The 26,399-nt window shown below is 39.4% G+C and overlaps 1 pseudogene; it reads right to left on the reverse strand.

Annotated features, from left to right (window-relative positions):
* Window positions 1-2,311: 2,311 nt before the first annotated feature.
* The window catches only part of LOC149177625 (serine hydroxymethyltransferase 3, chloroplastic-like), a 110,613-nt pseudogene continuing 86,525 nt past the window's right edge, over window positions 2,312-26,399 (reverse strand).

Raw genomic sequence — 26,399 nt, forward strand, 5'->3', positions numbered from 1 at the left:
CTTATTCAGCCAATAATACTCAAAACACAAAAGTAAATTGTACCATCTCTGAAAGAATCGAGTTGGAATGTACATGTAGATGAACGTTCCTCATTAAAACACCATTACTATTTGATAAACCACCACGGTTGTAGATGACTTTCAATCCTGATCTTTGACACCTAACCTAATGAAAACCTTAGCTAATTAAATCATATTACTTTATTCCATCCATGACACAACAACAAAAGTTTTATATTCGATCATTTTTTAGAGAGCCCGGCTAGGATTTATATGCAAATGAAAATTTTGCATTGAGAAATAAATTATTACTAATTCAAAACATGCCAATTTTTACATGTAACCTGACACTCAATCATGATGTTTAGAACCTAAGTTAATGGAAACATCCCAATACACCATGCCCACTATTCACAAAATATTTTACATCCTACTAATTTAAGGAGAGATTAGTTGGAATATACGTATATGCACATGAAAGTTCACCAAGGTATACAAGAAGTTACTCATATGTTTCACAATCCCAGTTTGGTAAACTCCCATTATTATTTTCAACACTTCCAACTGAAAACAATCTCTAGCAATGTGAGACTGCACTCACTATAATTTGCGCTACTTTGAACATCCAATTGGTTGAAAGGCCTTGCATTTGGTGGTCACACAAAAATTTGAGCATTCAAGAGTCAAATATTTTGAAACAAAACTTAACCCATGTTCATCATTTAGATACTATGATTCCATTGAATAATACCCTCTCCTGTTAAGACAATTAAGACCAGAAGACTATTAAATCAAAAGCTAAACAATGTTGTCAATAGGGTCTTACCTGGTCAGTGAAAGAGGGGTGTTGTTATCATGCCCACTGGGGTTCAACTCCCCCAAGTGACATGTTCACCTCTCGTGGACTGGCATACCTCCACAAGGGGCTTCTTATTGTGTATGGGACCAGTTACAAGTCCTATGCAATTTTGGAAAAATAGATACCACCCAGTCATGGTATATTTTACAGTCCTCAGGCACATCACATCACGTCTCACAACCTTAATCCAACAATCCTTGCACTTTTTTATTCACCCCATAAAACTCCATAAAAAATTATATATACACTTGTTTGGAATAAGTGAATCCAATAGTAATTGGATCAAATACTCCACTTATTTTTTTGTGTTTTTGGCTCTCAAATTTGTCTCTATATACTTTGCATTCCTCTATCCTATAGACTAAATGAGAGCTTTATTCCATGGAATCAATAAACTCAGGATGTAGCTTCCTAATAGTCTAGGTCCCAATCAATCTAATATATTGACTAATACTAATATAATTCAAAACAGTAAGAGTAGTCAACCAGTCAAATGAAACACAGACAGGGTGTGTAAAGTGGTAAATTCAGTAATCAAACCTTATGTAAATACCTACTCAAGCTACGTCAATTCTATCTATAAACCATGGATAGGGTGGTAAATTCATTCTATAAAGGGTGTGTACAATAAATGTAACAGTAGAACTTTCTTTCTATTTATTCCTACCTAAGTCTTTATGCCTACTATTCCTATTACTTAGTCCTAACCAATAGAAGAGAGTCTAAATAACTACTCAGGAAAATGAAGGATTGAAAGGGTGTACCATACAAATTATGTAGACTTTTTTTTCCAATAAATAAAATAGAAAACTCAACATCCATCACACCAAAACAGAATTTGTATGCTTATATTGGGAAAGCACATAAATTCAAGAAAAATACAGATCTCAACATGGTTCATTGCTATAATCTACAAATGGGACCAATTCTTGCTAGCCTATGTGAGATGATGAATGTAACAATAAAATCTTAGAATCCCAATTGATTGCAAATGTGTCATGTATACATGGAATCTATGCATGTGTAGAAGTATCTTAGTGAACAAACTTTATGAAACTGTGTAATTGGACGAATACCTAAGCCCTTGAGAAGTATGGAATATTGATTTCCAGACTATATAAAATATCCATAGTCACACCACATAAGTGCTATAATATCTTCCATACAAGTTATCAATATTTTTCAACCCAAAATTCTTGTCATGAACAAAAAGAGAGTTGTACATAATTGCCAATAAATAAAATGGCAAATTCAACATCCAACACATTGGAATAGAATCTGTTAATGCCAATGCTGGGAAAGCACATAAATTCAAACAAAATTCATCTTAAAACATTATTCATCACTATAATATACACATGGAACCAAATCTTACCAACCTGGTTATTGGCACTAAAGCCAAACCTAAAAGTTAATAAAGGACGTGTCTGATCTTGTGAGCACGTCATATATCTAACTAATATTTTCATTGCCAACACCAGACAATGTAAATTGGCTAGCAAATGATTCAACCCGCTTTTTGAGATCAACAATGCTATTTCGTAGCTGGAAATTATCTGACTTAATAAATTTTATAAAATCTTTTAATTTTGTACTTTTCACAGAACCCTTACCCTTAATGGCTATCCGCACCCCCTCGTGGATTAAATATGCAACCTTAATAAAGTCATCCTCAAGAAGCCCATGGGTGGTTAATGCAGGTGTCCCTATGTGTATACCACCAGGAACCATAACACTTTTATCACCTGAAAATGTAAGGTATTAAAGTAAGTTATATCATCCCATGGAGAAAGGAAAATCAATGAATCCCTTACATCTAAATATACAAAGAAAAAATTCATGTAACCTGGTACAAAATTCTTGTTCAGTGTGATAGAAGCAACATCCAAAACGTCCTCTACTCTTGCACCATCAATGCCCTGTCCAAGCCCATTAATATATACCATGTTACATTCAACCAACTAAATCCAATAGAAATCAATATACAAGTAGGTTGTGTACTCCAACATATGAACAGAGGATCCTTACCAAGGGCCTCAAATCAACTAGAACTAGGTGATTTTCACTACCACCAGACACAAAATTGTAACCCAAATCCATTAGGCTCTTTGCAAGGGCTTGGAAATTTGCTACAACTTACTAAAAGTATTTTACCTTTGATAAGAAACAAAATCCATTCAAAAAATAATTCACATGAATGAATTTTACAGAAGCTTAGACATGTGAGAGTGCTACACTTGTACTTGATAAGCCTTGAACTCTATAGTTACATCTTGTTTTAAACAAACAACCAACCCTCCTATGGTATGGTTATGTGGTCCTCCCTAGAAAGCCACAAATCACTTCATGTATCTTTAGAAATGAAATGATACAAAAAATCAACATATCCAATATTATGATATTAGTGAGCAACAGAACAATATGGATGATGGAGGAAAGGAAGGAGAACTCAGATTGACCTATAACCTTGGAAAATCTACTTTTTATGGTTGTTTATAGGTTGACCCCCAATACTAGTTCCTTCCTAAAGAATATCATGCCTCCCCAAGGACCTCGTAAAGACTAAAAGTCACAACCCTCCAATCCAAAAATATTTCAGAATGAAAAATATCAGAAAGTTAAAAATGAAAGGAAAAAAGTGAAACAAATGACAAACAATTCAAGGAACATAATGAGACCACCATGTAGTTAATCTATCATCTATCCAATTAGACCACCACGCAGAAACACTTCTTCAGAAAGGTCTCAATTTTGCAATAGCTCATAATAAAATCCTAGTTGAAAATGTCATAAACAACGTAGAAGTCACCATAAAATATCTCAATGTAATAGAAGGATAAATGATTAGACAAGACGTAGCCCAAATTCTACGAAATGCCAAGCATCCTACCTACAATATTACCAAAGAAGAAAAAGGGCCTTAAATACTCTCAGATCTAACAAAGACATAGTCATTTTAAAAGCTGACAAGGGCAATGCAACGGTAATCATGGACAGGTCAGAATATGATAAAAAAATGGAAGAACATCTTAACAAAAGTGGATGCTACAAAATCATTGAAAAAGAACCAAGTAGAAAAATCCTCAATAAGGTCACCAAGAAAATTAAAGAATCTTCACTTGACACATTCACCAAAAAGAAGATCACCCCAAACAGTTCCATCATTCCTAGAATTTATGGCGCCCCAAAAATCCATAAATCTGGCATCCCCCTAAGACCCATAGTAAACACCATAGGTTCTCCTACCTATCTGCTTGCTAAATACCTAGCTAAAAAACTCAGACCTTTATCCGGAAACACTTCCTCTTACATAAAATATTCCACCTCATTCATAAACTAGATTAAAAACCTAGAAGTAAATAATGAAGACCACTTAGTAAGTTTCGACATTGTATCTTTGTATACACTGATCCCTATAGACAAAGCCATCAATGTCATGAGAAATATCACTGACGAAGAAACCATAGAATTTCTAAAACTTTTCCTAAAATATTCTTATTTCATATTAAAAGGTAGGATTTATGAACAAACTCATGGTGTAGCCATGGGTTCCCCCTTATCTCCTATAATAGGCAACATCTATATGGAACACTTTGAGAAGAAGCCTTAAATTCATTCCCTTACACTCTTGAAGTGTGGAAAAGATATGTGGATGATATATTTGCTAAGTGGAGACATGGGAAAGAAAAGCTAGAAGATTTCCTCACTCACATTAATAGCCTCTCAAAACACATAAAATTAACCATTGAAATTGAAAAGGATTATCAGCTCCCTTTCCTTGATATTCTTCTAACAAAGAAAAATGGGAAACTGGGCTTTCAAGTTTTCAGGAAGAAAACTCACACAAAGAGATACCTTCATGCAGATTCCCGTCACCATCCTAAACAAAAATTAGGTATCATAAAAACCTTAATGATGAGAGCCTCTATAATATTAGACTCTGAACACTTATATCGTGAACTTGACCATCTACACAAAGTCTTTGAAAAGAATGGTTACAATAAACACACGATCAATAAAACCATCCATCTAACTCTAAAAAGAAAACATAATAAGAAAATATCTTCTGACACTCCTAAAATCTCCCTCCCTTACATAAAAGGCATTGTTGACAAGATTGAAAAAAATCTTAAAAAAGCATAATATCAATGTAGCCTTCACTCCCCACAACACAATAAGACAACTAACTGACTCTGTAAAAGACCCCGTAAACCCTAACTTGCAAAAAGGTGTATACATTGTCCCCTTCTCTTGCAGAAAAGAATATGTTAGCCTCCTACTGCAGCAGGTATTCATCTTTCATGATCGACATTTTTACATGCCAAATATGTCATACTTTGCATGCTGCAATGTTCCATATTTGCTACAGAGGCCAAAGAAGTGTCCATGAGAGTGTGCTAGTCTAAGTGCCATTGCTATGTTCCATTTTTTATGAGTTGATCCATTTTGATGCGTTTTCAGTTAAGGGAGGGCCAAACAGCTTAATCTTGGTTTCCCTAGGTTTCAATTTCCTGTTTTAGAATATAGAGAATGATATCTGTCCAAACAGTTTAATCTTGGCAGATCTGTAGATAGGTAGAGAATCAAAGGGACCCAACTATTTAATCTGGGCCCTGGCAGAAATAAGTGTAGATCTAGATAGGAAAATTCCAAAAGAAAAATTGTAAATCTGGGTCTGCAAGTCTAAGTGCACCCAAACCAAAAAGAAGAAAAAATGTTAGGTGAGTAGGTCGGGTAGGTAGCTGTGAGGTTGCAGAATGATGATTTATGATCAATTTTGTGTTACAAAGTGCTTTATCTTTACAGATCACAGTGCAGGCAGTTTTCATGCAAAGGAGCTCAAAGGTGGACATAACTAACTCCCCCTTCTTCTAATTCCCCAAGTCCCTTACTAACTTCCCAAAGAGGTCAAGATCTGCTTGATTCCTCTTAGCTTCATCATCATCCATATCAGTTGCCTTGGTGAAGATCTGCTTCACTCAAGGATTTTATGTCTTTTCAAACTCTTTTCCCCAAAATTAGCCTAAGGTCCCTAACCTTGGCGCCTGCTTATCATCTCCATATTAACTACTAACTCTAGTATATAACTCCCTATCATTTTTCTCATACAGGACCTTTAATGAAAGTAAATGAACACAGCAAGATTATGGAATTTTGAACTGGGATTTTTATTATATGGATGCAGATATTACATAGGAGAAATCTCCTTACAGAGATTGACTGTCTACGCATTTACCGGACTTTATATCGTTCCCAAGGAACAAGTGTCACCAGAGGCTACCTGGCAATAAACAGACTCTGCCTTAGAGATTACAGACAAACTCTCGGACTTTCCTATTGGTTCAGCCACTTTAGGTTCTCACCAGTGCCGAGCACACTGATGCGCAGGCTTCCAAACCAGACTCTAAGACTTATCAAACTCTTCGTGACGCAAGCAGATCAGACACAAATGTCCGCAGATGCAGAGCAGGAAAAGTTTTTGAATCTAAACTCTCTCGACCCGAATGAGTCTTACTTCGCAGCTAGCTCTTATTTATAAGCTGGAAGGGAACAAACATTCATGAGTGCGCTATGTACAGACTGATGACTCAAAAACACAAGTACTCAGATAGATCTGAGTAGATTGCTGAAAGCAAGATTTGGGCATAGGACACTATCGTCCTATGTTATCTCGTCCCTACTCTTTATTAGAGATCCCGAGGCATGTGGGGACCGAATCTTAGTACCAACAGACTATTTACACAGTGGAAATTCATAAGTGAACCCTCGAAAGACTAAAATGACATAAATATGAGATTTGCAAATCTTAAAGGTTTGTACAAAGTGGAGATTCCAGAGCGAGGGAATCCATGAAAACTCGTCTGGCACCATAGTCGGCCAGAAAGACGTCACTCAATCCATAGTATAGTATTCTATCTGAGGATGTGTATAATGCTGATATCTGAATCTTTCGATCAGAGAATTATTAAAGTACTGCACTCTTATTTCTTTCTCTGATTCCCACATTTGTGAAATATTTTGGTTGGGTGGTTCCAAAAAGTTGATGGGTTGGAAAGGATTTGATGCGATATCAACCTGATGGTGGAAATCTTCATAATTAGTACTATGGGATATCATCCTTGCCTTGTACTGGTTTGTGACAAACCATCTGATATGACCACAGCATCGGATTGCTTGTAGAAAAGATAGATCACTGATGTCAGCAACATTTTCAACATCTTTGTATACAATTCCATTCATATGGGAAAATGGTTCACTGAAACCAGGGATTTTAAGCATATGGAGTGTATATGGCTTGATGATTAGAGCTGAAAGGCCATATATCTGCCACCACTCAATGAACCATTATGGTGTAGGATCTTCTTGTTCCAAGGCTTCTGCTGACATACCTTCAAATAAAAATGAGGACTGTATAGAATAAAATAAATTGGCTGAGTAATTTTGGAGATTCATAGCTGTATAGAAACATTCTTTTTGCCTGTCAGGGTCATAATTTTCTCTGTGAAGAGGGTTATCAAATCTTCTCAGTGTGATGTGGCAGCTTGTCATCCGATCATCATCCTCATCATCTCTCTCAAGAGTATAGTGTATGCTGTCAATGTATTCCAAATATTCCAGAGCATCCACTGCTTCTTGATTCATTTCATCTTGCATTGTTTCTGTCCATAAATAAGGAATATCTTCTCGATGTCTAATTTCTTTGATTGGGTACCAATCTACATCATGGATAAGTACTTGAGTTTCAAGCATATAACTTACCCATCCATTTGGTGTTTCTATTTCAACAATACTTTCCCTTCTCCTGATATAATTGCAATGTAGACTTAAAATTGAATGTTCTGACAGAAATTCTATACTCAACATATCTGCAAAATTGTTCTTATCACCTTTTACAAATTCAACATCAAAATTGTACTGGCTTAACTGCATGATCCACCTGACCATAGCAGCATCCTCAAAATCACATTTATGAATTGCAAATTTCAATGCCTGGCAGTCTGTTTTAACAGTAAATTTGGTGTAGATAACAAAATCCCTGAATTTTTCTATTCCTAAACAAACTGCTCTGAGTTCTTTCTTCAAACTTGACCAATTCAATTGATTTTTTGCCCATAATCCAGATGCATATTGGCAGATTTCAATTTCTCTTTTGCTGCTGGGATTCTTCTGACATAAAACTGATCCCCATCCTTCATAACTGGCATCTGTCATAATGATTTTCTCCCATTCTTCTCTGATAGGGGAGAGTGGCTGAATATTTCTGACTTTTTCTTTTATTGCCTTGACTGCTTGTGTGCAATCATTATTCCATGGAATTGGATCCTTTTGAAGCCTTTTGTTTAATAATTTCCTTTCTTGTGCACAATGCTTCAGAAACTTAGAAATGTAATTTAAACTTCCCAAAAACCTTTGCAGTTGAGTTTTATCCTTGATTTCATCAGGGAAGTGATCAACAAAATTTAAACTTCTTTGGATTACAGTATAGGATCCGTACTGTATATTGTAACCCAAAAAGTCTATCATTGGCCGGAATAGTTTCATCTTGGATTCTGATAATACTATACCCATCTCTTTGACCCTGCGAAGAAAGATTTTCAAATGTTTAACATGGTCAGCAATATTATCAGAATGAATCAATAAATCATCAATATATTTTTTCAGGAATTCTTCCATTCCTTCAAAAGTTTCATCCATTATTCTCTGAAAAGCTGAAGGAGCATTGATCAAACCAAATGGCATGATATTCCACTCATAATGCCCCTCAAGTACAGAGAATGCAGTCTTCCATTTGTCTTCTTCCTTGATCCCTACTTGCCAAAAACCAGATTTGAGATGAAATTTAGAGAATATCTTGGATCTTGATATCTGGGCGAGTATGGAGGATGGTTTTGGCAAAGGATATGCATCATAATCCAGAATATTATTCAGAGGTTTATAATTTACAACCAACCTTGGTTTTCCTCTAGCTATTTCAACATGAAAATGCAAAACATGCTATGGGGCTCTTACTCTTCCTGATAAGCCCTTTCTTCAAAAGATCTTTAATTTCTTCTCTGCAGAGTTTCATCTGTTCTTCATTCATTGCCACTGCTTTAGACCTTCTTAATTTTCCACTGAAGTCTTTCTTGAGAGGAAGTTCTACCTCTTGTTTCTTAATATGCCAAAAGGCATTTGGATCATCTGAACAACATTCTTTGAACTGGGAAGTGCGCTTTGCTATATCAGAGGCATACTTTCCGTTATCCAGATGTTCTTCTGTTTTCAATACTTCCCTTTTCACTTCCATCTTTGCCAAAAGATTTTCCATTCTTTCAACTCTCTTAATCCTCATTGGAGAATTAGAATTGATAAATGGGAAAAAGACTTCCTTATTATAAAAATTAATAAAATATCCATACCTCTAGGTTTTTGCATCAAATTTTGCTCCATGCATGCTAAAATTCTGAAAAAATGGTGTCCCGAGGTACATTGCACAATCCAATCCTGGAACAACAGGACAAACTAGATGAACTCCAATTTTTTCTGTAAGCAGAACATCAATTTCTGCTTCATGCTTTGTAGGGATATCACCACTTGCAGTGATTACCCTTGGACATGTTGTTGGTCTTCTATGATGCATGCCAACCACTCTATCACTTACAATATTTAGCCTGGAACCAGTATCCATAAGAACTTTCCAAAACTCATACTGGTGTCCAATCTTTACCTTCATTTTGACACAATACATGACATCTCTATTCATGCTATTGCATCCAAAATCTGTTCTTGCTACCTCTTCTTCTTCTGCTTCTTCTTCTTTGTTATACTACTATTGAACTGGCCCTGTATGATAGGTCCAGTTTTCTGTCTTCCCTGAAATAGGATCTTGTGATGATGAAGCAAAAGGAGCTTGTGCATTTAACATCTTTAGGCTTAACTCATTGTGCCTTTCAACACACAATTTTCTATTCTCTTTGATTGTTTTTCTTAATTCTTTTATTGCCTGATGCACTGCAGGTAAGGTCTGTGGCAAGTCTTCTCCAAAATCTTCATTCTTAAACTGTCTGGTTAAGGCTTCAACAGAGAAAAGAGTAGCAGGAGGCACATACCCTTTATTTGGAGAATTCTTTGAAGTAGAGGGTGCTTTCTTCAAATGTTCTGTCAGCAAAGATCTGTACATTTCTTTCATTTGCAGATCTGTAGCAGCCATCATTTGTGCAAAAATATTCTTACGGATTTCATCATAATCAGTCTTCATCATCCTGACTGCATTGCATGTACAAATATCAGGATCATCACAATCACAGTATTTACATTCTGTACAATGGGGATCATTACAGAATTCTTCATCAGATGATTCATCTGAATCAACAAAATTAAATTCATTTTCAGATTCTGAATCAGAAGATACCAATTCATCACAGCTACTAGGAAGATAGAATGAATTTATCTTTCCTTTCTTATTTCTATACTGGATTTTATTTTTAGAAGAGTCTTTCTTTTTATTTGGACAATTTGGAGTTGTGTGACCTTTTTTGTTACAGTTGTAACAAATTATTTCTCTATCCTTAGAAAACATCTTTGTATGCTTGTAAGGTTTTGCTTTGTAATCTTTTCTTTTTGGCTTATCTTGGGAGATCTGGGAATTCTTCTTGAAATGTCTTTTTCTCCTCTTATGCCCCTCAGAATTTCCAGCTTTACCAAGATGCCATTGTTTGCAAAGCTGTTGATATCCATGTGGCTTTTTAGGATTTGTGGCAGCTCTTGCAATCTTCATTTGTGAACATAATTCAACAATGATTGCTTTTACTGCTTGTCTGATTATGCCAAATTTATATTCCCCAATCTTTCCTGGTAATTTATTGACAATGGCTGAAGAGACCCATTAGGGAAGAGATGCAACACAAATTTCCTTCCATTTTGGCTCAAGAATGAGATCTGGAGTCAGAGTATGCAATCTGTGAAGGAATTCATTAAAGTATTCATCAAAGTGTTGCATATTATGCAATTTCATGGCCAACAAAGTAATGGTTGTAATATCATTGGTTATCTGGGGGAAACCAATGAAATTAACAGTAATAGCATAAAGAAGTTTTCCGATCATATTGTTTACAGGCAAACTAGTGACAGGATCTATGTGAGTAGATCTATATCCATTTTCAACAACTTCTTGTTCCCAACCTGCAAGGAGATGGGGATCTTTTACTGTCTCGGCTTTTAGCCAGGAATCCAATGTTCCTTCAAATCCTTCGATTATTCTTCTTGTAGCATTGATAGGTCCTATATCATCTGCAAGATAAGTCCTATAGCATACAAGCATGGAATGTAAAATAGACATGATTTCAGCCTCTGTGCAATTATCAATATTCCATGAGTAAGTAGCATTTGCAGACCAATCCTTATGGTATTCAGATTTCATAAGATCTCTTCTATCACGAGCAGGATTCCAAGTAGTTTCCCATCTTGACCTGGATGATGTAGCATTGACTTGATTTTCATTATCAGGTTGATCCTGTTCTTGATCTGTCAAAGATAAGTTATTGATACAGGTTTGAAGCTCTTCAATTTGTGGTTCTGCTTCTATCTTGTGAAGAGTCATATCACCAAAGGAAGTTTCTGTTTTGTGAAAACTTGTATCAAAACTTTCTTCTTCTCCTCTAGTATAGGAATCTTCAGTCATCAGATTAGAAGATTCTGGTTTGCTAGATTCACTACTTTCTTTAGAATGTTTTATGACAGGATGTGGACTAAAGAAACTGGGATTTGCAAACAGAGAATATGGATGAGAAGAAGTAGGTGGTGGAAAAGTTATAGATTTGGGTGTTCTAATAAGGCTTTCCACAGAAGGAGTAATAGAATATGGGACAGAAGTCTTAGGTTCTGAAAATATAGTTGCAGATTTATAGGTTTCAACCTTAGGTTTCTTCTTCAAGGATTCTATCCCTTGAGTGACTTCCCAGACTTGTTTCTTTACAATATCTAGGGAATTACTGATCTTTACAATTTCCTTTCCATGAGAATTGGTAGCATCATGGGTTTTTTTATCTATCTGCCCTGTTTGTAAAGATAATCTGTCAAGACTCTTAGCAAGAGCCTTATCATTTTCTGCCAAAGTATTAACACTGTTATTCAAGCAGACTGTATTATAATCTTGTTTTCTCAGGATACTTTCAAGAATGATCTTTATTTCAGAATGGGCAGTTTCAATATTTTCAAACTTAGAACTGACAAATTTCTCCAGACTGGATAGAGCTAAATTTGTCCAATTTGTAGCAGTAACAGCATCTCTTGCTACTAAACTAGGATCATCAACATGTGATGGAAGTAATTTATACAACTTCCCATCTTGGCTTCTAATCACAAAATTTTTCCAAGGGGGAAACTTAGCATTCTTTCCATCATTTAAATCTGAAATATTGTTTCATGCTCAGCTGTCTTGCTCCACTTTCCCTCTCTTGTGACCGAAGAAGTGCACTAGCAGTTTTCCTCCTTGACTCCATGCCTAATGGTTTGAAACTTCCAGACTATGCCTTGCCTCTCTGTCTGAAAACATCAATTTTCCCACCAAAAACAAACAAAAACCCTTTGAACTCAAGACCTAGCCTAAAATCCTTTTCAAACAAAGCTAAATCATAAAGAGAGAGCCCTCTCTGATTGCAGGTTGGCTAGAACCTGCAGTCCAAAGTTGGTCTGTGGTTACCTCGGCCGTATCCTTTTCCGGAGCTTAAGGACAACCTGAGTGATAACATAATGGCGACTCCGCTGGGGACTTTCCTCAGATAATTTCACAAAGTTTCACAAAGAAGGTAAGAAAGCTCCACTGAGAGAACCAGACCTTCAGAACTACTTTTTCAAGTTTAGTTCTGATCTTTGATGGTGGATAGAGATCAGACACTCCAAAGTTGATCTTTCACTTGGCGACTCCACATCATCCTCATAATAAAGACTCCGCTGGAGAAATGAACCCAAAAGAAATGTATAAGCAGATCAGGCTTCTGACTTGGATAATTATCCAAGAGATCATGTTCTTTCTCTTCCATAATATTTTGTTGTGCTTATTGTATTTTAAAGACGATGTTATATCAGATTTTTTTGATTTTCCTTTGGAAAATGTTGTTGAAAAGCCTCCTTGCACATTAGAGCAGCAGTCTTCAAATGCTGTTGAAGATCATCATACAGCCAAGGAGGAACCAAAAATAGAGCCCAGTCTTCCAATCCCTGTACATACTCCTGTGCCTCGTAAAGTTCCTGATAGATACAAGCCTCTCATTTTCTGTGCGTAATCCTCTGCCTGCAAATCATCCTGAGTATCTCCCTAGATTTGATGGAGAGAATGGTATTACTGCCCAGAAACATATCCAGGATTTTGAAGATTATCTTAATATATTTGAAGTGGAAGATGAAGATGTTAGTCTTAGACTGTTTGCCCTTTCTTTGCAAGGCGAAGTTAGGACTTGGTTTAAAGCATTGCCTGAGGCCAGCATCTCAAATCTTCAGCAGTGTTCCAAGCTCTTCCTTGATAGATGGATGATCAAAGTTAGTTTCCTCTCACTCATTCAAGACTATGATGAGTTGAAAGGGCTTCCAAATGAATCTGTTCAGCAATTTTCTGATCGATTCAATCAATTCTATCAGTCCATGCCTTTAAATATAAGACCTCCCCTTGATCTGGCTCTATTGCAATATCCAAGAGCTTTTGATCCAGAAATGGAATTTCGTTTGAGAGAAAGATGCCCGTCCACTTTGAAACAGATGCAGGACGTAGCCGTGGACGTGGAGGCAAATCTAAAGAGGAGGGAAGAATAGCGCAAAGCAGAGCAAGATCTGAGAGAAAAACTACTTGCAAAGATGAAACTTCAGTTTCTGAGCAATATATGGATGAATCTCCCAATCTATTGTGTGAGTATAAGTGATCTCCTTCTTTCAGTTGTCTACCCAAATATCACCAATATGATGAAGATTATGCGCCCAATGTCCAAATCAGCCTTGCAGAAGAGTCAGAGCCTATTTTGGCAGAAAGCACAGTTCAGGATTAGCAGCCTGAACCCAGTGGTCAGCTTGTCTGTTTCATCTATGAAGAGGAGGTGGAAAAAGCAGAGAATTTTGATTTTAGCGAAGGAACTTTAGCTTTTTGTTTTGAATCTTTTCAGTTTATTAAGGATAATTATCATGCAGTTTGTAACCAAGTATCATCAAGTTTTGATAGTGGCCATCTAGAGGAGAGTCAAATCCTTGCTCATAATGCATTACCTCTAGTTGTGTAGCCCCAAAGTGCCATTCAATGTCAGATTGAAGAAGAAGGCTCAGAAGCAGCAGTATATGATCAAGAGGTTCCAGATAATTCCCTGCTGCTTTGTTTTGAATCTTCTTAGTTGTCTAAAGAAAAGGAGGAGCAGCCTGTGCAGATTTGTCAAGTTCCATCTGAGCCTGTTTATAATGAATTGCAAGTACCATTCCATGTTTTGAATGATTCATCTGTTGGCAGATTAGATGATGAAGTAAATCACTGCTCTTCTCCATTAGAAGGTTGCAAGGCTCAATATCAAGTTGTTGATGATCTCCCAATTCCAAAGCATGATAACTATCCCAAACCTTTGTATAGTTCTTTAATTCAGCCCAGCAAGAATGTATATATGTTGCAGGACCCTTTTGTACAGTCTCTCATTTCAACAATGGAGATCAAGGTTGTCCTTACCTTTGCAAGGATTAACAAAGCCACATCTAATTGCAAGATCTCCATTTCAAGCACTAACAAGCACAAGCAGCAAAGCTCACTAATGTTCATAATACTTAAGTGGCTGCATTGGCTGTTTCATTTCACCTAACAACAAAGTAAGTGTTGATTAGGGTAAGTAGGTAGGATTAATAAGGCAGCCAACCAAAGGGAATTTTGCAGAATACGGCAACAATTGAATACAAGGCAGTCTGACCTATTGTTCTTGGATTTTCACAAGGAAAATCCATCCCCAAGTGGAGCCACTGTTAGCCTCCTGCTACAGCAGGTATTCATCTTTCATGATCGACATTTTTACATGCCAAATATGTCATACTTTGCATGCTGCAATGTTCCATATTTGCTACAGAGGCCAAAGAAGTGTCCATGAGAGTGTGCTAGTCTAAGTGCCACTGCTATGTTCCATTTTTTATGAGTTGATCCATTTTGATGAGTTTTCAGTTAAGGGAGGGCCAAACAACTTAATCTTGGTCTCCCTAGGTTTCAATTTCCTGTTTTAGAATATAGAGAATGATATCTGTCCAAACAGTTTAATCTTGGCAGATCTGTAGATAGGTAGAGAATCAAAGGGACCCAACTATTTAATCTGGGCCCTGGCAGAAATAAGTGTAGATCTAGATAGGAAAATTCCAAAAGAAAAATTGTAAATCTGGGTCTGCAAGTCTAAGTGCACCCAAACCAAAAAGAAGAAAAAATGTTAGGTGAGTAGGCCGGGTAGGTAGCTGTGAGGTTGCAGAATGATGATTTATGATCAATTTTGTGTTACAAAGTGCTTTATCTTTACAGATCACATTGCAGGCAGTTTTCATGCAAAGGAGCTCAAAGGTGGACATAACTAACTCCCCCTTCTTCTAATTCCCCAAGTCCCTTACTAACTTCCCAAAGAGGTCAAGATCTGCTTGATTCCTCTTAGTTTCATCATCATCCATATCAGTTTCCTTGGTGAAGATCCGCTTCACTCAAGGATTTTATGTCTTTTCAAACTCTTTTCCCCAAAATTAGCCTAAGGTCCCTAACCTTGGCGCCTGCTTATCATCTCCATATTAACTACTAACTCTAGTATATAACTCCCTATCATTTTTCCCATTCCTCTATTAAAACTTTGTATATAAAATTCCCTATGTAAATATCCCCTCCCCGGTAATATAGCCATATTCTTTCTAAGTCAGGGAAAGAACAGTCCATCTGGGGCTGCTCTTAGCCCATCCGTGTCCAAGTAGGGATTAATCTGACACCTGACCAGATTAATAACCTCTCCCTAGCCCTAAAAACCCTCTTTCCACCCCTAAACCAAAGTTTTGTGCATAAATCTTTAAACCCGCACGCAAAAACCATGCTTTACCCCTTATCCCTAAGCCCCGACTGTAAATATATTAACCGCGCTCGTTATAAACCCATAAAACCCCTTTCCCTAAGTCTAAACCCCCGTGCGCATTATTAAAAGCGGGATATTCCCTGTATATTCCCCCGCCGTAACGCTCCGCTTCTTTGTCCGCCCCGCCAGCCGTTAGATCTGGACCGTCTCAGATCTACGGTGGGCGGGCCTTTTCGCGCGCCAACTACCCGGGATTTAGCGTCTGGGAGTTCGGCGGTTTTGTCGTCGTACTCCCGCCACGCGTCAGACTCTAGGATGTGGCAGAGCCCCTCCCCCCAATACCGCCCAGGCGCTAAGGCGATGCGCCCAATACCGCTTACCACCATTTCCCTTGTGACGTCACTCGCCTGCGTCACCCTCCTACCCAGTCACCGCGAAACATGGTCCGTCTGCGTGGCCCCCTGCCGAGTCACCTGCCATGTGGCCTCCTACCACCGTACCCTGCCACTGTACATACCACGTCACCATCCGTACATAATGACATCACCCGCTGACGTCATCCCACCACGTCATCATGCTTATGTCATCACTGACGTCACCCGCCATACGAAGTCACATCCACTGACGTCATGTTGACGTCATCAGCATTTTTTGGCGCGAAGGAGCAAAAATCACACTTCGGAGCCCCAGAATCAGTTTCTGAGGCAGTTTTTGATGAGCTAGATTTTTGGGCTAGAATGGGGAATCTTCAGGGAATATTTTCATTCTGCGGCCCCAGGAAGCCCGAAAGGCGCCGAATGAACCATTTTTCTTCACGAAGCTTGCCGAGAGGAGCAGAAAACAGTTTTGAAGGAAACAGAGGCCGAACAGCGGCCATTAAATGATGATTTAACGCACAGCATGTCAGAACAACATCGGTTTATTTCCAAAGAGTATCAGAGGAATAAGAGAAGCCAAAGAGTATCAACCGAAGACTTTTTAGGGGATCGAAGCACCTGAACATTGATGAGCCCCCCAGAAAGTCAAATCAAGAGGCGTATGCCCATCCTTTCCCTCAAATCACAGTTAAAGCTTTAAATGCAGACAGACTGCAGAGATGCAGAAACCCATACACATTTATTTCAGAAAACACTGCAGCAAGCCACCAAGGACAACATCATTTACTCAATTTTGATATGGCAGCCTTGAGCGCAGCCTGATATATTTTTTGCATTTATTTCTGGATAGAGTTAGGTCAATTAATTAGTGTTTATGACCTGATTAGGTAAAGATGTAATAAAGGAACCCTGTAGATAGTTTTGCCCTATATATACCGCCCTCTACATTGTTTCAAGGGTTGGTTGATTGAGAATTTTCACCAGAGACTCACATTGTATACCTTGGTTTTTCTATAATCAAAGATTGCTGAAAGCTTGGAAAGCAAACTGACTGGTGTAAATGAATGTTTTTGGAGATATGAAGATGGAATTCTTGTGCTGCAGCCTGAAGCAATAAGTGCATCTTACCTCTGTTTATTGTTTACCACTATCTAAGTAGCAGAAAGAAAGAATAGCCTAGAATTAGTTTAAATACTCTCTATGCTCAATTTCTGCTATTTCTTTATGTTTTCCTCTGAATGAATTGGTTATGAATATGAATTCCTCCTCGCTCATGTTTACCCCGATTCACCTGTGTTTTCTAATTATCTAGGGATTCTTTACTGCCCCTAGGTAGTGCTCTGTTACTTCCTCTGTTAAGCTGATTGAGAGATTCTTAACTGCCTCTCATTACTTAGCATTCTTTCCATCATTTAAATCTGAAATATTGTTTCATGCTCAGCTGTATTGCTCCACTTTCCCTCTCTTGTGACCGAAGAAGTGCACCACCAGTTTTCCTCCTTGACTCCATGCCCAATGTTTTGAAACTTCCAGACTATGCCTTGCCTCTTTGTCTGAAAACATCAATTTTCCCACCAAAAACAAACAAAAACCCTCTGAACTCAAGACCTAGACTAAAATCCTTTTCAAACAAAGCTAAATCATAAAGAGAGAGCCCTCTCTGATTGCAGGTTGGCTAGAACCTGCAGTCCAAAGTTGGTCTGTGGTTACTGTTGGATAGGTAAATCCCCTCTGCGGACAGAGGCGATCCCACTAGCCTAAAATAGAACTAGCCACAATCAATTCACGCTGCCACGCAAGTTCCTAGTTGTACATTAAAGGTGAATTAAGAAGACCAACCTGGAATCCAACGCTATAGTCGAAGCAGAGTTGGTATTCCCGCTCCCTCGCTCCGGCAGGTCACAATCCTTGAGATCCTTGCAAACGAACACCTGCACATGCAAAGGAAGAAACAAATACAAGCATAAAATCCACCAAGGCACAACTATATATCAGTCAGAAAGGAAATAAATCAAACATCACTATAATAGACAATGAGATTGGAACTATAATAGCAGTCGTTCATTAATGAATAATAGACAGGAAAAGTTACAACCAAGGTTCTGACGTTGAACCTCTCCTCTGGCTGGGCGAGCAACTATATGTGTCTTGCAATGTACCTCCTCTCCAGCAGCATAACCTCTCTATGCTTCACTATCACTCACGACAAGCGTAATCACAACTAGCGTTCCTCCAAAAACTAGCTTGTCTAATGCATGAGGACAGATATTTATAGATGGAGAAGGGAGAAAGATTCGATGAACCAGGACACCCATTGTGGATTGGCATTATCTCTGAAAAGCCACTGTGGATAGATGTCGAGGATAGATGATGACTCTCGACCTCTATCAGATGGATTTTTCCCTCAAAAGACTTCTTGATCTGAAGGGAAAAAACACATGGGTGTGCGTTTAGCAAAAAACATTACCAAACTGGGCTGGCGCGGGTGTTGTTCTGTGACAGAGAGACAATGGTCGCGCCCTCTTTTGAGGATCTCAGTGATTGGCGCGGGTAAGATACTTGTGGACCTGCGCCAATGGAAAAAGAGTACTTTTCAGGGAGAATTTGCAGAAGGTGTCTTCAGGGAACATGAAGTACATACTCAGGGGAACATAATGCAAGTGTTTTTGGGTTATGCCACTGCTCACAGGTTCCGGAATGCGTCCTCCAATGTATGGAAACAGGGCGATAGGGACGGTGACCAATGGTGACAAATTACTGTGTAACAGATGCCCCCTAAAGCATGAAGTCCGAGAGGGAGAGAGAGGGGTGAAATGCTTTATAGAAACACACAAGAACACATATAGCTGCCACCGAGGATCTGCATTGAGAGACACGACTGATAGTTCAATTACATGATGTACGTGGTATGGTCGCAGCCATCCATAAGAGAGTACATAAATAATCTAGATCCATAGTATGGACACAGCCATCTGGTTAGGATCAATGAATAGACTCAGGCATGGTCGCAGCCATCCAGTGAACGAGTCATGTATCAAGAATCACGCCTGGATTACAACAGACACAATCCAGGGTCTTGCGCTCCATCTCGACCCGAACAAGAGTACAAGTTCAAGCATGCAAATATATGAGCTGAAGTCGAACATGCATGAACATCGTCTGATTACCAGTCAATAGTGGAAACTATTAACAGATGCGAGAGCTACCACCAATAATGACAATGGCCCTCAAGGTACTATAGGTACAATCTACGGCGTGCGAATTAATGAGCTAGCGTCGAACACCCGTAGAATCATTCGATCGGAGGCCAATGATGAAAACCTCACGTCGAACACGAAGAACCTGCCATTGAGGCATGCAGGCTCCAAGGCACCGGAAGGGAGTCTCTAGATCAGCTTCCTAGATAATGAGCTGAAGTCGACAGGAAGTGACCTTGATCGAAGGTGGGCCATAATGTTTCCCACATCATCGACATGAGACAGAGGGATAATGTTGTGAATCAAGATCATGTGAACTATCAGATGGAGATTGTTTCTTTTCAAAGGTCAACTTCTCTTGAACATATCGGTGGCACGATAGTGGAATTGGCAGTATTTGACATCGATGGATCAAAGGTCATGATGACGAGGCAATGAGTAGATGAGAGGTCAAATAGGGTACCCAAGTCCATGGAAGCAAGTGAAAAATATGAGATGAGATATCCCCACCCTGGACACGAAAGCAGAGAAGTGCCATGTTCAAGAGCGACATATTGCCGACACGACGGTAATTATGGTTCCCTTTTTCCCCCGCCATTTCTGGCGAGTACCCCAATTATTTTTAACAAGCTTGATGGGGATAGCATATGCTTGTGGTACGTCATTTCGACAAAATCTGATGTCATCAAGTTTTAACGAGTCTGACAAAGGAAGAACTCGGCGTCTTTTCATGTTTAGAGAGTTTGAAAAGACAGCAGAAAAGGAAACTCCAGGGGTGTCCTTTTTCGTAAAGTTGTGTCTCTCGGGCCCGAAAAAGCATAAAATAATGCCCGAAAGAACCGCTCGACCATTACGATCGAGGAGTACTTTTCATAAATAGTGATTCCGACCTGAAAAAGTAAAAAAGCGGTTGAAATCATGTCGTTTCATGACCATTAACGAGTTTGAAACGACAAAACCCGGTAATCTTTTTATGTTTTAACGGTCGACAAAAAAGAACTTAAAATGACCGCCCCTTATTAATGTTTAACGAGTCAAGAGGAGCGACTCGGCAATCTTTTCTTCTTTAAATGGTCAGAAAAGAGCTAAAAGCAGACCTCCATTTTTATTCTCTTTAACGAGTCAAAAAGGAAAAAATACTCGGCAATCTTTTCATATTTTACGAGTCTGAAAAGAGCTTAAAGGAGACTCGTCCTAGAGGAACGAGTGGTATAAAGAGTAGCAACTGGTTTCGGTAATGGTGGAACTTCTCAAAACATGTAATGGTCAAGAGGCTGGCTAATAAAACCACTCATCGCTATGGATCCTCAAAAAAAGGAAAACAACCAAGTGAAAGCATATGATCGGCCAAAGAGATGGTGGCGATGGAATAAAACAACCAAGGCTCATCTAGCAGAATTTATCAGATAAAAGGCAATCACGGGATGTGAATCAGGTATGGGTTCATTTTTACACAAGCTTGAACTATAGAGAACTTTGCTTGGATGGGTTCATTTTTACACAAGTTTGAACCATAGAGAACTTTGCTTGGGTGGGTTCATTTTTACACAAGCTTGAACCATAGAGAACTTTGCTTGGGTTCGGTTTCATGTTTACACAAGCTTGAAATGAAAAACTATGCTTGCTATAAATTTGCATGCCCCCAGCATGATAATGCAAATCGAGGCATATGATCGGCCAAAGAGATGGTGGCGATGGAATGAAACAACCAAGGCTCATCTAGCAGAATTTAGCAGATAAAAGGCAATCACGGGATGTGAATCAGGTATGGGTTCATTCTTACACAAGCTTGAACCATAGAGATCTTTGCTTGGATGGGTTCATTTTTACACAAGCTTGAACCATAGAGAACTTTGCTTGGGTGGGTTCATTTTTACACAAGCTTGAACCGTAGAGAACTTTGCTTGGGTTCGGTTTCATGTTTACACAACCTTGAAACGAAAAACTATCCTTGCTAAAAATTTGCATGCCCCCAGCATGATAATGCAAATCGAGGTACATGCCCCCCAAGCTTCATGGCATTCACGGAGTGGATGGAATGAAGGTTCACTTGGAAAGACTCGATTTTGAAAAGGAGGAGGCATGCCCCCCGGGCTTCAGTCACGCGCCCGGGTCAGCTGCCGTCATCAGGATGACGAACTGGATGTTGAGGCATTTCCTGTGGAAATAAGACCATTTAGGAATGGTAGATGACTATATGTGAAGTGTGAACCGGGGAACGAAAGTTGGTCTACGATCTTGATCGTCCTTCCTTCGTGCGGAAAACACATCACTCTGAAGAGTGAGGACACAATTGCGCGTATGCGATAAATATAGTCTCGCCCAAGGAGTAAATTGTAATCTAACGGACCTTGGACTACCATGACGCCCATTTGAACGGTCTTCCCTTCTAATGTGATAGGTACATTGGGAAGAATTCCTAAAGGTCGAATGGTTTCTCGATGAAAACCTGTAAGGTTTCTCATCTCAGGCAGAAGCAGTGGCGAACCAAGTGCTTCCCAAGCTGTTGAAGAAAGGATGCTCACAGGAGATCCCTCATCAATAATGGTACCGGCCATAACCATTCGGTAGACTTGAACTATAATTCGAAATGGTATGGAAGCTGGTAACCGAGGATTGCCTAGTTGATCCCAATTGAAGGAAACAACTAGGTTGCTTGGAGGTGGGACCGGGTAAACGGCCGGATATGACTCTGATGAACTTCCTTCCTGCTGCGAAGGAATGATAGGGATGCTCACTTGATCATAAGAGTCTGTGTTTATGAATAGAATTTGGACGGTGTGGTCTTCATTCTTTACAGTGATAATATCATCTGAGGATGGAACTTCTGAAGGCAAAACCGGGTCACTTGTCATCTGGACCTCTTGAAAGACCGGGTCAACTGTCATCTAGACCTTTGGACTTTCATCTGGTTTGGATTCAGATGGTTCATCCTTGATGATAAACACTCCCGGAACAAAGTGGTGCATAGATGATGAACGTAAATCAACACGCTTTCCGACCAGGGACTGGTCTGGAACAGGCTAAGCACAGCCAGGTTTGGGAAGAGAAGGCTGGACAAGAGAGGAATCTTGGTTGATTTATTTGTCAGTAGGGGAACGTTCTGCAATTGCAGAAAGACATTGATAACCAGTAGGAAGTTGGGTTGAGGGAGCTGTAAGACTTTTCAATACAAGAGAGGCTCTATCCGTGAATGGGCAAAGGTGAAGGGGATGATTGCCGTCACAAAGTTTACAAGGGATTCGAACCTTCTCTTTTCCCTTACCATTTCCAGGTGATAAGGTAACATCGCTATGATCTACAGAAGACGATGCAGGGCGGTCCGGATCACGAGACCATACATCTAGGACCCTGGGAATACCAGGACTATCGCGGAGAAGGTGGTCTTCCTTGCACAACTTACAAGGAAATTTGACCTTCCGCGGAGGAGCACAAGGTGGCTCGACTTGGGTTATACCTGTAACCTCTGGTTTAGGAGTTTTCTTCTTCTTTGTCTTCTTCTTCTTCTTCTTCTTCTTAGCCACCTGGTTATTTGAATCCAGAGTTTCACCAGGCGAAGTAGAAGATGAGGACGCAGCAATAGGCGAAGAAGGGAAAGGGTCCACCTTGGAATATACATGATGTTAGTCAGGTGGAGGAGTTGGTGGTGGAACAGGAGTTATCACACTTGATACCGCCGAGTTTGAAAACAACCATACGGGCAAACCGATGGTTAACCCAGGCAAAGACAAAGTTGCGATATACTGAACACCGACATTTCCAACAGCAGGAAATGGACGAGGGTTTCCATCAGGGGGAACACCTTGGCCGGTGGGCTCAGGGAAGGATGCCATTGAACGAGAAATAATCCTACTCAAGCTAACACAAACAAAATCTAATTGGGTAGATGTTATCGTAGCCAGATAAATTTTAGGACACAAAGACACAACTTGACCTTTTCATGTTTTAAGAGTCGAGAAAAGGACAAAAGATGACTCTAGTCTCCTTCGAATATTTAATGAGCACGAAGTGACAAGACGCTCACAGGCACCTTTTCTTTTAGGGAGTCCGAAAAGGATCAAAAGTGACTGCTCTGGAAAACTAGGCAAGAGGTTTACCAAACAATCCGTAAAACTGCTTATACACCTCGGCAATCAGATGAAAACCAAGGACTTCCCGTACTGCAGTCAATCTTCCCGAATGCTATGTTCAGTGCATTACGGCTTGTAAGGCGGCAGACTCGGCTTCCTATGGATAAAGGATAATAGCCTAGTGGGGTCTCCCGTATATACGCGACGGTACGTGGGAGCTCAGTCCGTATTGGCACCTATCGTTTCACCATGGAGGAATCACCCAACCACTCAACGGTAAGCTACCAGGTTTAAAGACGCCGGAACACGTCTCTAACCTAGACCTCTAGAATGTTTGCGTTAGGTTCCAATGCGTTGTTATGTTCATTGAGTTTATTTTAAACTTTATCTTCAATTATGTTTCAGTTTTTTGGTCCTACCGTATGTGATATCTCAAAAGCTTCTTAGATGCAAACTACATGCCAAAACTATACCATGTCATTTGATGAATTCTATCTACAGGAGGGTTGAGATCTTTACACAAACGAAATGATCACTCAGCAAACAACAAAGATCCTGATGCAGCTAATAACAAGAAATGAAAATTTTTTCTTTTTCTTTTTAATAGCAACAAATAACAATAAACGCTAACTAATATGATGCAAAAGATCTTTTGTTTTTCTTTCCTTTAAGATGGCATGATGCATTTAAACAAATATTAAGAGATATTCACAAGTATAAACAAACCAAGTTCACTTGATGAAATGGAACCAATTCTGAAACACCAAGATGAACTATCCAAGCAAGGAGAAACACAAAGACTTTCAATGAACCATGTAATCTAAGTTCAAATGAAGTCGAGCAAAATCCAGAGAAGCTAGAAGTGAATCACCCAAAGCATAGAAGACCAAGCTTTAACAATCACTAGATAGGTGCGGAACACAACCAACAAGTTGACTGGAAAATCAAAAGACCGAAACTTCCCACAGAAGGCTAGACATGCGAAGCCACTAGATGTTCTAGGGCTGAGACAAAAATCAATAGAAATAAGCAAACAACTAAAGGATAAAGGCCAAAACCAGTCAAACAGAGGTTCAACACACTTCCAGAGGCTGTAAAAGATATAAAAAGATAAAAATCTGAGTTGAAAGAGCTTCGAACCAACAAACAGGCAAAATTCACAGGGCTGGCGCGACGGTCAGCCTGCAACTTGCGCTACCAAAAGATTGGTGCGGGTTGTTGTTGGGCAACATGCGCCAACTGGCGCAACTGTCAGAATAAAAACCGCGCCAACAAAGCTTGCCGGCTTAAAAAATAAATAACGCGACCCCAGGTCGCGTTGACAGTGTTCAGATGGACCAAAAGTAAAGAACAATCTCAAAACTGACCCAGAAAACTCATTCACTCAAGCAAGCAAGAGAAAATGAACATGCAAGAAAAGTTCCAAATAGCTTCTCCCCAGCGGAGTCGCCAAATTGTTGGATAGGTAAATCCCCTCTGCGGACAGAGGCGATCCCACTAGCCTAAAACAGAACTGGCCACAATCAATTCACGCTACCACGCAAGTTCCTAGTTGTACATTAAAGGTGAATTAAGAAGACCAACCTGGAATCCAACGCTATAGTCGAAGCAGAGTTGGTATTCCCGCTCCCTCGCTCCGGCAGGTCACAATCCTTGCGATCCTTGCAAACGGACACCTACACATGCAAAGGAAGAAACAAATACAAGCATAAAATCCACCAAGGCACAACTATATTTCAGTCAAAAAGGAAATAAATCAAACATCACTATAATAGACAATGAGATTGGAACTATAATAGCAGTCGTTCATTAATGAATAATAGACAGGAAAAGTTACAACCAAGATTCTGACGTTGAACCTCTCCTCTGGCTGGGCGAGCAACTATATGTGTCTTGCAATGTACCTCCTCTCCGGCAGCATAACCTCTCTATGCTTCACTATCACTCACGACAAGCGTAATCACAACTAGCGTTCCTCCAAAAACTAGCTTGTCTAATGCATGAGGACAGATATTTATAGATGGAGAAGGGAGAAAGATTCGATGAACCAGGACACCCATTGTGGATTTGCATTATCTCTGAAAAGCCACTGTGGATAGATGTCGAGGATAGATGATGACTCTCGACCTCTATCAGATGGATTTTTCCCTCAAAATACTTCATGATCTGAAGGGAAAAAACAGATGGGCGTGCGTTTAGCAAAAAACATTACCAAACTGGGCTGGCACGGGTGTTGTTCTGTGACAGAGCGCCAATGGTCGCGCCCTCTTTTGAGGATCTCAGTGATTGGCGCGGGTAATATACTTGTGGACCTGCACCAATGGAAAAAGAGTACTTTTCAGGGAGAATTTGCAGAAGGTGTCTTCAGGGAACATGAAGTACATACTCAGGGGAACATAATGCAAGTGTTTTTGGGTTATGCCACTGCTCACAGGTTCCGGAATGCGTCCTCCAATGTATGGAAACTGTTATGTACCTAGGGGGGATAATATGGGGTACCAAGGGAGGTACCCAAGGTAATAATGTAATAATGGGATGGGCCATAGTAATAAATAAGGTGGTTAACACATGTCATGTAAGTGACCACAAGTAGTTAATAATAATGTAATGGGCCCATGGTATTAGTTGATGGTATGAGGGAACCATGGTAATGATGCATGGTATTGTATGTATGAGGCCTATATAAAGGCTAGAGACTCCACATGGAGAGATATGAAGATGAAGAGAAGTATTCTTGTATGAAGATGCATATGGCTTGTGGAGTGTTCTCCTTCCTTAAGGAGTGAATGTATGGTGTTGCCCTACCATAAGGGTTTTGATCAATAAAGCAACATTTCTATCTATGTCTATCTTATTGTTTCTCGGTA

This window comes from Pinus tabuliformis, chromosome 4_1, assembly GCF_031772625.1.
Source record: "Pinus tabuliformis cultivar Carrire ecotype Pingquan chromosome 4_1, CPIR1, whole genome shotgun sequence".
Taxonomy (NCBI): domain Eukaryota; kingdom Viridiplantae; phylum Streptophyta; class Pinopsida; order Pinales; family Pinaceae; genus Pinus; species Pinus tabuliformis.